General features: G+C 41.0%; 1 long non-coding RNA gene across 3 annotated transcripts in view; it reads right to left on the reverse strand.

Moving 5' to 3' along the window:
* Positions 1-12,590, reverse strand: part of LOC102753186 — a 302,451-nt gene that overhangs the window by 61,410 nt on the left and 228,451 nt on the right. For all 3 annotated transcript variants that reach the window (XR_001515898.1, XR_436293.2, XR_001515899.1), the window contains one exon: positions 1,273-1,558. This is a non-coding gene — a long non-coding RNA (uncharacterized LOC102753186). The remainder of the gene's footprint in view (positions 1-1,272; positions 1,559-12,590) is intronic.

Consider the following 12,590-nt stretch of genomic DNA (forward strand, 5'->3'; position numbering starts at 1 on the left):
GTAAAATTTGTCTCCTCAGATCCTGACCATAATGGAAAAATCTTTCATTATCGGAAATAATAGCTAATAAGTGATTCCTCTTTTTCACTTTTGGCAAAATCTTTCTTACATACCAAAACCTGTGCATAATTAAAGTATACAGTTTGATGAGTTTGGAGATAAATGTACATTCTTGAAACCATCGGCACAATCTATGCCATAAACCCATACATCACCTCCAAAAGCTTTCTTCTGCCAGTATTTATTATTCTGTGATAAAAACATTTACCATAAGATGTATCCTCTTAGCAAAATTTAAAAATAATGACTGGTTCTTTATAGGCCAGGAAGCTCAGTTGAATGGAGGGCCGAGTGCTAAATGATTCTGTTAACTGCATGGAAACACTGGTGGAATCCGAATAACAATATGAGAATCCATTGGCTATGAGTCAGTTTATCAAATGAGGATAAACTGAGGGCAGGTAATTTCTTTCCTAAATAAAGCCGAAAACTCAACTCCCTTGTTCCAAGTATCCCATCTCCCCCCACCTCCCCCCCTTTTTTTTAGAAAAAGAGGCACTGTGGCATGATTAAAAATTCAAGAGAAGATTACCGTAAATCACAATGGGACTTAAATACTTCTCTGAATTTATTAGGCTTGATTAATCAATAATTATTTACTGATCTCAGACACTGGGGATACCGAGCAAGTGAGAAAGAACATCACCTCTGCTTTCCTGGCTTGTGATTATCTCCCAAGTAGCAGCAGATTATTTGAGAATGAAATGGAATTAGGTCTCATTTCAGAATCTATAGAAAGCACAGCTCTGAATTCTGGGAATGCATATCTGGGCTTCTGACCTAATCATATGGTAGGACGAAGAAAATTGTTATACTCAGAGAGAAGGCCTGAGTTATGAAAAGATGAGGCGCATGCCTCTTCATCTGCAGTAAGAACATAGACATGTAGGAATTGTGCAAGTGGTAAGAAACTTGACCAGTCTCTGACATTTCAGAGCGAGTGTATCACTTTTGAAGATCACTGCTGTCTTAAATAAATCTGTGGGAGCATGTGAAAGTATTTCTCCTCTGAACCTGTTTCCCAGTTCCTAAAATTGGGGATAATACCTCTTTACAGAGTAGTCATATGAGTAATCACAGTATCTGTCTAGTGCTGAGTACATACATGTTGATCCTCAAAGACAAAGTGGCTGATTTCCCCCTTTTTCATTTTTCACAATTAAATGGCTGATTGGTGAAGTGTCAGTTCCTCGTTATTTGGAATGTTCATACCTGAGAGGCTGAAATGAGTAGGAATTGGCAGATGATGTAGAGGCAAATCACTCACCAGGAAGGACTGGGATGTATCTGAACTGTTTTCCAACTGAGAGTCTATAAATGCCTTGATTAGATGTTGCCATGGAGCTGTGGCTTCCTCTTCCTTAGTAAGCAATTCCAGATGCCCGAGCGACTTTAGAGGTGCAGGTGGGTCTCGTTGTTTAGCAAGCATCTAATGTGGGAGGCACATTCCAGGTGCCTCGGGCCTCCAACGTGTGATGGCATTCAATCCTTCCAGCACCTGATGGGAAAGGATTTTAAAGCTGTGAGAAAAAAGGCTGGGCAAGATAAAAATTCGGTGTATGTTCAATATAAGCATATTTCATGTAAAAATTCAGTACCATCTCAATAAAATGAAAGCGTGAGGTGAGATTTAAACTCAAGACTTTCTGTTCATTCAAATCCACACCTTTCCCCCTCTACAATATTCAGGTTAAGATGCAGTTGAATTGGGACTTGATTTGGCAGGAGAGTCCATAGGTAATGGGTACTGTTTAACTTTTGGCCCATGGTAACCAACCTTTGCATATCCCCAGCTAATTTCACATCGGCAAGAGCCGCCTGTGCGTCTCCCTATTGCTGACGCCACTTGGACAGCACTTTACCCTTCAGGTTCTGGGAGCACAGGTGTGGGAATAAAAGTAAAGCCAAAAAACTAACAATGTTGAACCCCTAAAACAGGGGTTTCTGGGCTCTCAAGCCCTCAACTGAAGACAGTGAAAATAATGAGAAGCAGCTGTATCTTTTCCCATCATTTTAGGTTTTAGAAAGGAGGTGATTGTAAGCCATGTTTTTTTTTTTGTAAGTCACTGGCTTATTAGAAACGACCTTTAAATGGTTTGTCATGTCATAGTTGAATGTGAAATGTGAATTGCATTTAAAATTTCTCATCACACCTGAAGAAAACAATTTTGCCCAGAGGCATCCATCTGCAAGCTTAGCAAACCAGGCACCAGCTACATTTCCTAACAGACTGAGAGATAGACACCCCAGAAAACAAGGGCACTCTGGCAGAAGTGCTAATTTTCATTAAGTCAACTGTGAATGATAAAAATTCCTTTGTGAGCCCCTGTGGCCCATTTATCTACAAGAGAAGCCCAGTCTAACGTTTTCTTTTCTTAAGTGACCAACAGGCTGGAAGAGTTGAAAACGTAGGAATCAGCTCTCTTCTCAAAGGTCTGCTGGGTTCTAGCTATTAAAGCTACAACATCTAGCAGATTAGACATTATTTTGCATACTGAACTCAAGCTTTGCATTACATATTTGCAGCACTGACAATTACATATAGAAGATAAAGCCCCCAAACAAACAAACAAAAAAATTCTTTGCCGCCATCTGATAAAAATGAAAGGAATCCTACTCCAGTATTTGCTATGATCTGCATGTTGTTGGGATCTTGTACAGTTACTATGGAAATGCCAGGTCTAAAAAAAAAAAAAAGCTGTGGTTTCTGTTAGTACTGCAAAAATGACCCCACTTAGCACTGTGAATTGATTGAACCCTGCCCTATAATTTGGTAGAAGGTGCACAGGTCTCCAATCTCTTTCACTGCTCTTCTTTTGAAAAGAAGTTGGCCCAAATAGCTTATGCTAGAGAGTATTAAAGTAATACAGTGGTCTAGCTAAAAGCTGGAGCATATATTTAAGGCAGCATATTTCTTTAGAATTATAATATCAAGTGATGACTCATTTATATTTAAAGGAAGCTTAGGAATGAGAAATGGTTAGCCAGCCTCAACGGGTAGTGTGTCATGTAATTTTATTTCTCAATGAGAAATGGCCATTTGTTATCCATTGCAAAGTTATTCTGACATGTCAAAGTAAGCAGAGAAAAAAATGTTTACAGTCTGGGTCACATTTGCATTGGCTAGGAAATCACAGGAGCAAAATAGATGAGCTGTTATCTGATTTGATATTTGCATCATTTGAAATATGTCTAAACTCATTACTGTTCTTACTACACATTTCATCAAAGGAATTGACACGGAAATTATACACCACGGTGATTTGAATATTAGAGCGTTGAGATTCATGCCTCCCTATTTGTTGATGGGAGGAGAGCTGTCAGGGAGGCGAAGAACCCTTCCTGGGAAGAGGGGAGAAATGTTTTGAGATGCATTGTTTGCTTCCACACCCGGATCACACAACAGCCTTCCTACTTTAAAGATGTGATTCTGCCCTGACTGGTTTGGCTCAGTGGATAAAGTGTCAGCCTGTGGACTGAAGGCTCCTGGGTTCGATTTTGGTCAAGGGCACATGCCCAGGTTGCGGGCTCAATCCCCAGTGTGGGGCATGCAGGAGGCAGCCAATGAATGATTCTCTCATCATTGATGTTTCTATCTCTCTCCCTCTCCCTTCCTCTCTGAAATCAATAAATATATATTTTAAAAAAGATGTGATCCTTTTCTACCCTTCATTTCATTACAAGCCCCACGCCCCACCCTTGTCCTCTGTCCCATCTCTCCCCACTCAACAAAGGCCTATTCAAATTCTACCCCTTCTATAATCCCAGATCAGATCGCAAAATTTTGGTGAAGCTGTCTCAGCTAGTCCAGCTAGCATCATTAAAATTTCTACAAATAAATGTTTCTTCCAAACCACCAAGCCACTTATATTCTATGGCATTCGTTGAATTTTCCCCTAGTGAATCCAATAGCCTCTTTTTAGTTTTCAGTCCATCAGTATTTAGCACCATTCACCACACATCTCTGCCCATGTTGTGATTCTGTCCTCTCTTGGTTGCCCCTTACCTCTCTTAATGCTCCTTCTCAGCCCCCCTGCTGTCTTCCCTTTACACATTTGTTCATTTCTCATTAAACAAACATTTATGGGGCACTTACCAAGTGCTGAGGATCTGCAGATACTAGTATAATGATGAACAAAATGTGTTCCCCTCCACCAATAAGTTATAGGCTAGCCCTGACTCAGTGGTTAGAGCATTGGCCTGTGTCCCTAAGTGTCCTGGGTTTGACTTCTGGTCAAGGGCACATACCTGGGTTGCAGGATCGATCCCCAACCCCGGTTGGGGTGTGTGCAGGAGGCAACCACTCGATGTGTCTCTCTCACATCTATTTCTCTCTCTCTCTCTCTTTCTCTCCCATTCCCTCCTTCCCTTTCACTCTCTCTAAAAAAAATTAATGGAAAAAATATCCTCGGGTGAAGTAACAAAAAAGAAGTTTATAGGCTAATGAAGAAGAAAGGTCAGCAAACCAGCAACTGTAGTTTGATGATTCCTTTTGTAAACAGGTGTAAAGTCCACTGCTTATGAGAGCATAGAAGAAGAGCTTCTAAAATCCAGGCGGGAGAAGGAATCAAGGAAGGCTTCCTAGAGAGGGTGACCTTGAACTGAGTCCTGACGAAGGGGTAAAGCTTATTCAGATGAAGGAGAGAGTGCGTTTTTCAGGCAGAAGGAGCAGCATGTGACATGGCGTAGATCTTCAAAATAGCATGTCTGGGGAGGTAGGAGTGTGTGGATTGGGAGGCAGTGTGATATAGAGGGGAAGGTTATAGATCCTGAAGTGGGATGTGGGATTGTCTCTTGACCATGTGACCATGGACCAAATTACTTACTTTCTGAAAGCCTCAGTTTTGTTACCTATACATAGTATCTAGCTTGTGGTGTCTTGGGGGGGTAGTTTAATGACAAACAGCAAAGGCTCATTTATCATGCATAACATAGTAGACACCCAGTAAATTGAAACTAGGGTTATTATGGTGATGATGACGTGATGGTTAATTTCATGTGTCAGCTTGGCTGGGCCACAGTGCCCCAATATTTGGTCAAACATTATTATACCTTTCTGTGCAGGTAATTTTAGATGAGATTCACATTTAAATTGGTGGACTGAGTAAAGCAGATTATCCTCCATAATGTGGGTGGGCCTCATCCAATCAGTTGAAGGCTTTAAGAAAATAAAGACTGACCTCCCCTGAGCAAGAAGGAATTCTGCCAGCATACTACTTCTGGACTTGAACTGAAACTCATCTCACTAAAAATAAACTCCATTCTTATAGTTGTTCAGGTCCCAAACCTTGATGTCCTTCTGGAACCCTTTTTCTCTCAGTTTACATCTGATTCATTGGCAAGTCATGTTAGCCCTTCATTCAAAACACATCCAGAATTCACTTTTCACCACCTCCACCACTATCCTCACAGTCAAAACTACCTGATTATTGGAATGTCTTCCAAAATGATCTTTCCTCACCCCCTCTAAGAAGCCACAGAGATCCTGCCTTTCTCGGCTCAAAACCCTCCATGGCATCTTTGAGAACAAAAGGACCGAAGTCCTTTTCTGGCCCATAAAGTCCTACCTAGTCTGACCCCCTTCCCTTTAGCCTCATCTCCTGTTACCCTCCTTTTGTTCATCTCAGCCACTCTGTTCTCCATGTTGTTCCCCGAACTCACCACGCTGCAAATGTCTGAGAGCCCTTCTGCTTGCAATTCCCTCTCCTCCCTTCCCCCCCCTCCCCCCAATTTCCACATGGCTCTTCCCTACTCTCCTTCAGATCTTGGCTCAAGGCCTTCTCTGAAAATTGTCTAAAATTGCAACCCCCTTCTCTCAATACTCTCTCCACACACAGTTCCTATCTTTCCTTTATGCTTTATTTTTCTCCTTAGCACTTATTACCATCTCACCTCCTAGATTTGCCTTATTGCCTTCTTTATTCTCTCCTTACTAGAATTAGGCTGCATGAGAGCGGGGGTTATACTGTTTTTTGTTCAGTGCTGCATTCCCCAGTGCCTAGAACAGAGCCTGGCACATAGTAGTAGTTCAATAAATATCTGTCAAATGGTCAAATGCTCAAGATGATGATAATGAGGAGGGAAAAGAAGAGGAGGAGGAATTCCTAAAATGGAGGCCAGAGAGCTCTTGTGATATGTAATTGTGATATGGGAACATGTCTGTCTCTCAGACCTCCCACTTCCAGAAAATTCAATGCTTTGATGTTGGGCCACCCTCCCCAGCCATTTCCACTAACAATGTTGACTAATCCCTGGATCTTACTTCTGGAGAGTCTGATTAAGCAGGTTTGGAGTTGGTCTGTAACTCTCCATTTAAAAAATGACACTGATGCAGGTGGTCCTTGGACCATACCTTGGGAAACATTGACTAGGACTGAGTCCCAAATTTTCTAAGCCATGTCTGGCTCACAGATGTATCTTATTTGGTCCAGAAAGTGTTGGCTCACAAAATGCTTATGAAAAAGCACATTACTTACCAACATTTAAAAATGAAAATATCTTCTATAGCATCCTTTTTCCAGGTTTCTATTTTAATTTGATGACTTGGCAACACAGGACATATATTCCAATATAGCAATAATGGGCTAAAAGTGGGTGGCAGTTGCAGATTTCTTTTAAAAGGGACATGTAAACTTCAGGTTCTTATTATGCCTTAAACACAGCGTTCATCTACATCACTCACAAAGCCCCAGAAGGCACTTGAGTCTGGGACCCTTTGCCTGACCAAACCAAGCCCAGGATGGGAGTGGTATCATTAAGTTGACCCAACTCTATATACGTCCTAAAATTCAAAAAGGCTGTTGGCCACTGCCTAAAGCCAGGAATCCCAGAACAGGAAACACAAAGACCAATTCTGTGGGGGAGATGAAGGAAATGGCCTTTTTATTATTTTGCCGATGATTCTGTTCTAGAGGGAAAATAAACCCACTGGGTAATTTCTATACCAAACTTTTAATACATTAGTCAGTAGTTTTATTGGTAAGGAGCAATTCCAGTGGTTTTACATGAAGATGTAAAAGATATACATAAAGATGCACACTGATTTTTTAGCCATTCATCCATAAGAAATGAGTGATCAGTTCTTGGCTCCTCAGAAGGACCCTGCTTAGCTCATCAAAAGAAAGCCAGACACACTTTGAGATGGCACTCCAGAAGGAAGATTCTGAGTGGGGCAGGCACCTGCTCTGAGGTATCACAGCTCTCCCCCAGGACACTCTCTTATGGTCAGCTTGGAAGTACAGTTTTGGTTATGATCTGGGCTGGGCTACTCAAATATAATCCAAACCTGTCTTAAGTAAACTTGTCCTAATTGCCTCAAGGGTGGATTAAAAGAAAACAGGCAACCACACATTGGAGAGCCCAATATAAACACACATACGCTTGGCCTGGGAGTCCTAGCTCTGAGGGAGCGGCAGTCCCATGGCAGTAGGAGCCACAGCTGTGATACTGAAGGATCTTTATTGGCAGAACTGGTGGCTCACCAATCGGGCTGGCAGGTGGTCTGGTAAAATGTGCCTTTAAAGTCTACAGTAAACCAAGATAATGGGCTCTCGAGGGGCACACTGGGGCATTTGAGACCATGCTAAAAGAAAGGACACTGCAGCTTGCAGTGACTAAAATTAATGGAGACTTAAAGATATTATCCATTGTCATTGCTACCCCTGGCCTTGATCATCTATCCCCAGCTTCTACGGCCTAGGAAGCAGTGGCTATAGACAGTAGAGCCAGCCTTAAATGTGAGTTCAACTATTACTCTTTCTCTATTGAAAGGTAATAACCCTGAAGATCCCTGTTCCTTCATTTTTGCAAGAGTTTTAAAACGGTATTGGTCCATGTCAAACCCACTGTATTAGAATGGTTACTTACATTTCACCATCCACAAGCCTGTTGTAGGACTCCCTGAGACTACTGAGTGCATTAGATGGTCCTCGGCCATCACTAGCAACCCCTCCCCAGTCAACCCATTTGTAAATGTATGCCATTTTCATATTGTTATTGGTCCTGAGAGGAACTCAACAAAGGAGAGTAGACCAATGGGAAGAAAGACCCCCCATTTCTGTAAAATCACCTGAGGATGAACGACTCATTTCATGTTTCTATACGGAAGAGCAGCATATTGGAAAGAGCACAGGCTTTGAGGTTTAAAGAAATCAGGTTAAGATTCAACCTCCGCCACTTTCTAGAAGTATAGCCTCTAGCACTTTATCTGCTCTCTTGAGCTTCTATTTCCTTATCTGTAAAATGGGGCTAATCATGCACCCTCCATAGGGGGTGGGCTCAAATGAAAAATAACATGTGTAAGGGATCTAGGCCACTGCCTGACTCACCAAGGCTCCAGTAAAGGTCACTATGGTTGTTAACATACAAAAAATATCCCAGGCAATCAGAGAGCCATAGAATTGAAAAGGATGCCAAGTTCTCTAACACTACTCTCTTTAAGAAGCAAAAGTGTTTCAGATAAGGGAATATCCAACCTTTGCTTCAAACTGTCACTTGCATTAATTAACATTAATAATATCACTGAACACTGTCCTGACTATGGGTTAAGCTCTGGTATTTAATGCTTACTCTGAATATAAGACATGGGTAATATTATAGTCGTCCTGCTTTATAACTGAGGTCTTGGAGGCTTAGGAAAGTCCTATGACTTGCCCAAGGTCACACTGCTGTCCTTGATCCTTCATTACAATTCTAGGTTTTCTCCCATGTTCAGACTACCAAGGTCAGTTTGCCACCCACACAGGTCCTTCCTTTTTTTGTCTTTCTGAATAAAAACCAGGCCAATGGAACACACGCATCTTCCGGGCATACAAAGCCCTGTTGACACCAGAGCCACAGAAAAATAACCACACCTTCTGTTTTATAACCTCTTCTCATTCTAGCTCTGCCCCACCACATTCAAAGGCTAAAACCATTTTAAATGCTGTTGGCTTTTTCTGTGATGATGTGGAATAGGGCACCATTCCCAAAATCTCTGCCTTAGCCATTCTGGTTTAAGGTTCCACTTCATCATTTTACAAGTTGAGGGGCTACATGACTGTATTCAATTGGGTTATTCCAATGTAGGACTAGTGGTGATGCTATTACAGGTGTGGCTATGAAAAGCTTTTGGGGTGGAGTCTGGTTGAAGGGATTCTAGGGGTCCCATCAGTCTAGAAGGAGGTAGCAACATTTGTTTGAGGATCTGTTGCTGGTGCACAGGCAGAGTCTGGGGGTGGAGGGCAGGCAGCTTTTCCGTAGGGACCTTCTGTGCCTTCAACTTCAGGAGTTCAGATCACCAACAAGGACAGTGGTCTGGCTCTTGGGGGAAGGCTGTCTCCCTTATAATAATAATATGTCCTCTATTGATCCATATTGGGATCAATGACTAGGAGGAGCTAAGGAAGGGGAAGAGAGGTGAAGACAAGGACAATCAATGGTCTTACCATCAGTGGCAGAAAAAAATAAAGGAACAGATTTGGGGTGACAAGCAGAGAAGGAGATGACTTTCAGGTCAGATGGCCAGTTTTAAATGAGAAGTTAACTACAAAAATATGACACAAAACTCCATAGTAAGTTGTGGATTGGAGAAGTGGACAGATCCATCCAGAAAAAGTTTATAGTGTTTATAATTGTGGGGTGGGGATTATGGATGGTTTTATTTCTTCCTTTTTGTTGATCATTGTTTTATTATTTCACTTTCTTATTCCGGTTTGTTAAGAGTTTACCTAAATATGTTTCGGTCTGCTGCATCTCACAATTAATTATCGTTTTCTCTTGCGGGGCTGATTAAAATATGTAGGTCAGTTGAAACTTGAGGAGACATTTTCTTATCTGAGGCTTGCTTAACTCTGTTTATCTACATCATCCAACAACTAAAAAACTTTATTTTTACTTAAATTTTGAAAATTAAAATATAGTTGACATATAATAAGTATTAGTTTCAGATATTCAACATAGTGCATTGACATTTATATACCTTACAAAGTGACCACCATGATAAAGCTAGTAACCATCTGTCACTGAACAATGTTATTATATTATTGACTGTATTCCCTATGCTGTATGGCTCTCTTAATGAATCTTCACAGCCCTTGTTTTGGGTGCTTTCTCAGCTCTCCCAGATATCAGGTAGGAAATGGAGATTTACACTAATTAGTTCTCTGAATGAACAATGCCCCACTTTCTTTTCTTATATAAACACCATAGATAATAAAATCCTACTAAACTTCAGTAGCTATTGCAAAACTTATAACGATATTATAAGAAAAACTTTGCTGGTGAAATGTATCTAGCACCAACCTTGTGTTTGGTATTTTTTTCTTTCTTTGTCTCTCCTACCTGCTTTTGGGCTTAGAAATAGTGTCACCAGGGCTTGTGGCCAACCGTTTGCTGCTCAGCAGGATAAAAAGGCCTGGGGAAAATGCTGTTTGACATTAAAGAATATTTAAAGTTTATTATCTCTGAATGTGCTTTTGTGTACCGAGCAATTATCCTACACCCGCTGCCTCTCTTTTTGCTTGAATTATATCTTGGCTCCAATTTGTCTGATATTTATCTACATTAAGTCTCCCTCTCTCTTTCTCTCATTCCCACTCTTGTTTCTTCCCTAAGTAAAATATCTGAAGAAAACAGAGGTGAAGAATGGGGATGGGAAGAGGGTGTCTGGAGACTTTTCTGTAAGATGACTATAATCTGAGGAACAGATGTGGGGGAACATTCTGCTACTTTCTGTTCAATCTAAAATTTGGTTTGGAATCCATGTGATTTCCGTTTTTAAAGAATGAAGTCCTAATGCAGTCACCAGCCACATTTTATAGTGAACTCTCCGTAATACAGATCAGGAGTGACCAGAATTCAAAGGGCAAAGTAGTAGGTTTGGCTGTTTGCTTCCTCTTGGTCTGCCCTTCCTACCTCATCTTTCTTTCCCGAGGGTACTCCTGCCCTCATCAAGACCCATCTCCTGGAAGGAACTGCTATCAGGCATTCATATTACGTGAATGAAAGACTGTTAGCATTTGGGACCTTATGTCACATTTTGTATCAAAAGCTAGGACTCTGAGAAAGCACCTAGGAAAAGGTCAGAGTTGAGTGCAATGCTTAACTCCTCAAAACCTCGTGTCTGTGAAAGCAGCATCTGTCAGAGGCTCCCAGGGAGCGCTGGTAGGTTCTGATCAAGTGTGGGTAAGTTAGGCTATCACCTACTCTCCTATGTTCCCTATACAGAAGGAAGTACATATCAAGTAAAGGATACATGTTTGTTAACTTATGTTTCCTAATCACAAGCCAAGTATAAGAGCAAGAATTAAAGGAAATGTAAACCTTTTGTACAACTAGAGTTTTTTTGTTTCTTTTATTTTTCTACTTCAAAGTGATAAGCAACACCAAGTAAGTATTTTTTTATACCTAGAGCTCTATCTGTGTATTTTTCATATCTATAACTCTATCTGTGTATTTTTGTCAGGAAAAATTATAATTAATACGTTTCCCTTTTCCCCTTACCTGCTAAAGAAATTTTATTTGCCCGTTCCATCTCTCTCTTTCCATCTCATCAGGCCTCTAGGTCTCTAATAAAAATTCTCTTTGAGTGCTAGGTCTATGGACCTTTGCAATAATGAAAGGAACTGCATCAGAAAAGGCCATTTTCACTTTCAAGGGTAATAATTTCAAGAAAAATGATCAAGACCAAAGAAAGGAGAAATGAGGACATCTGGGGGGAAAGGGAGAATAGTGAGGGGTTAAGAAAAAGGCTTGAAAGCACAGAATTGAGAAATATAACTTTAAGAAGTAAATTTGGGTAATATATTAATGTCCTTTCAGAGAATGGAATAAAGATTGTGATTCATTTTGGTAGCTAGGGTGTTTTCCTTTGACAGAATAGTAATAGGAAAGAGCCATGATAAATCTTCCTAAATATAGTTAGAACTTCACAGATGCATTTATATATGCTCTGTATTCCATGTAATCTGAGATGACAATCTAATCTGTGATTATTGATTTTAAATACACCATTATTTCATATACCTACCTTTAAGAGAGAACACTTCCAATTACTACTTTAGCAAGTCATCAATTATAAGATGCATCTTTTTCAGAGATGTTAAATGTGAAAAGTATATATACACTAATAAAAGTCAAACATGCAAATTGACCGTACCTTCACTATGCCTTAAGCCATGCCCACCAGCCAATCAGAGCAACTATATGCAAATTAACCCAACCAAGATGGCGGCTGGAAGCCACAGAGCTGGAGCAAGCAGGAGGCTTGGTTGCCCCAATGATGGAGGAAGGCAAGCTTCCCAGCTGCCACGGCTGGCTCTGAGCTGCACTCAAAGCAACAAAGTTTCAATAATAGAAGGTAAATAAATCCCAGAATAAAAAAAATAAAAAGGAAAAAAGGAAAGTCTGGGAGCTTCCATCGCCAGGGGGTGGGGGGGCTTGGTCAGCCTGAAAACGGCCCTCAGCCCCTCACCCAGACTGGCCAGGCACCCCAGTGGGGACCCCCCATTAAAGGGGATGTGGCCAGTCTGAAAACAGCCCTCAGCCCCTCA

This window comes from Myotis davidii, unplaced genomic scaffold, assembly GCF_000327345.1.
Source record: "Myotis davidii unplaced genomic scaffold, ASM32734v1 scaffold1187, whole genome shotgun sequence".
Taxonomy (NCBI): Eukaryota; Metazoa; Chordata; class Mammalia; order Chiroptera; family Vespertilionidae; genus Myotis; species Myotis davidii.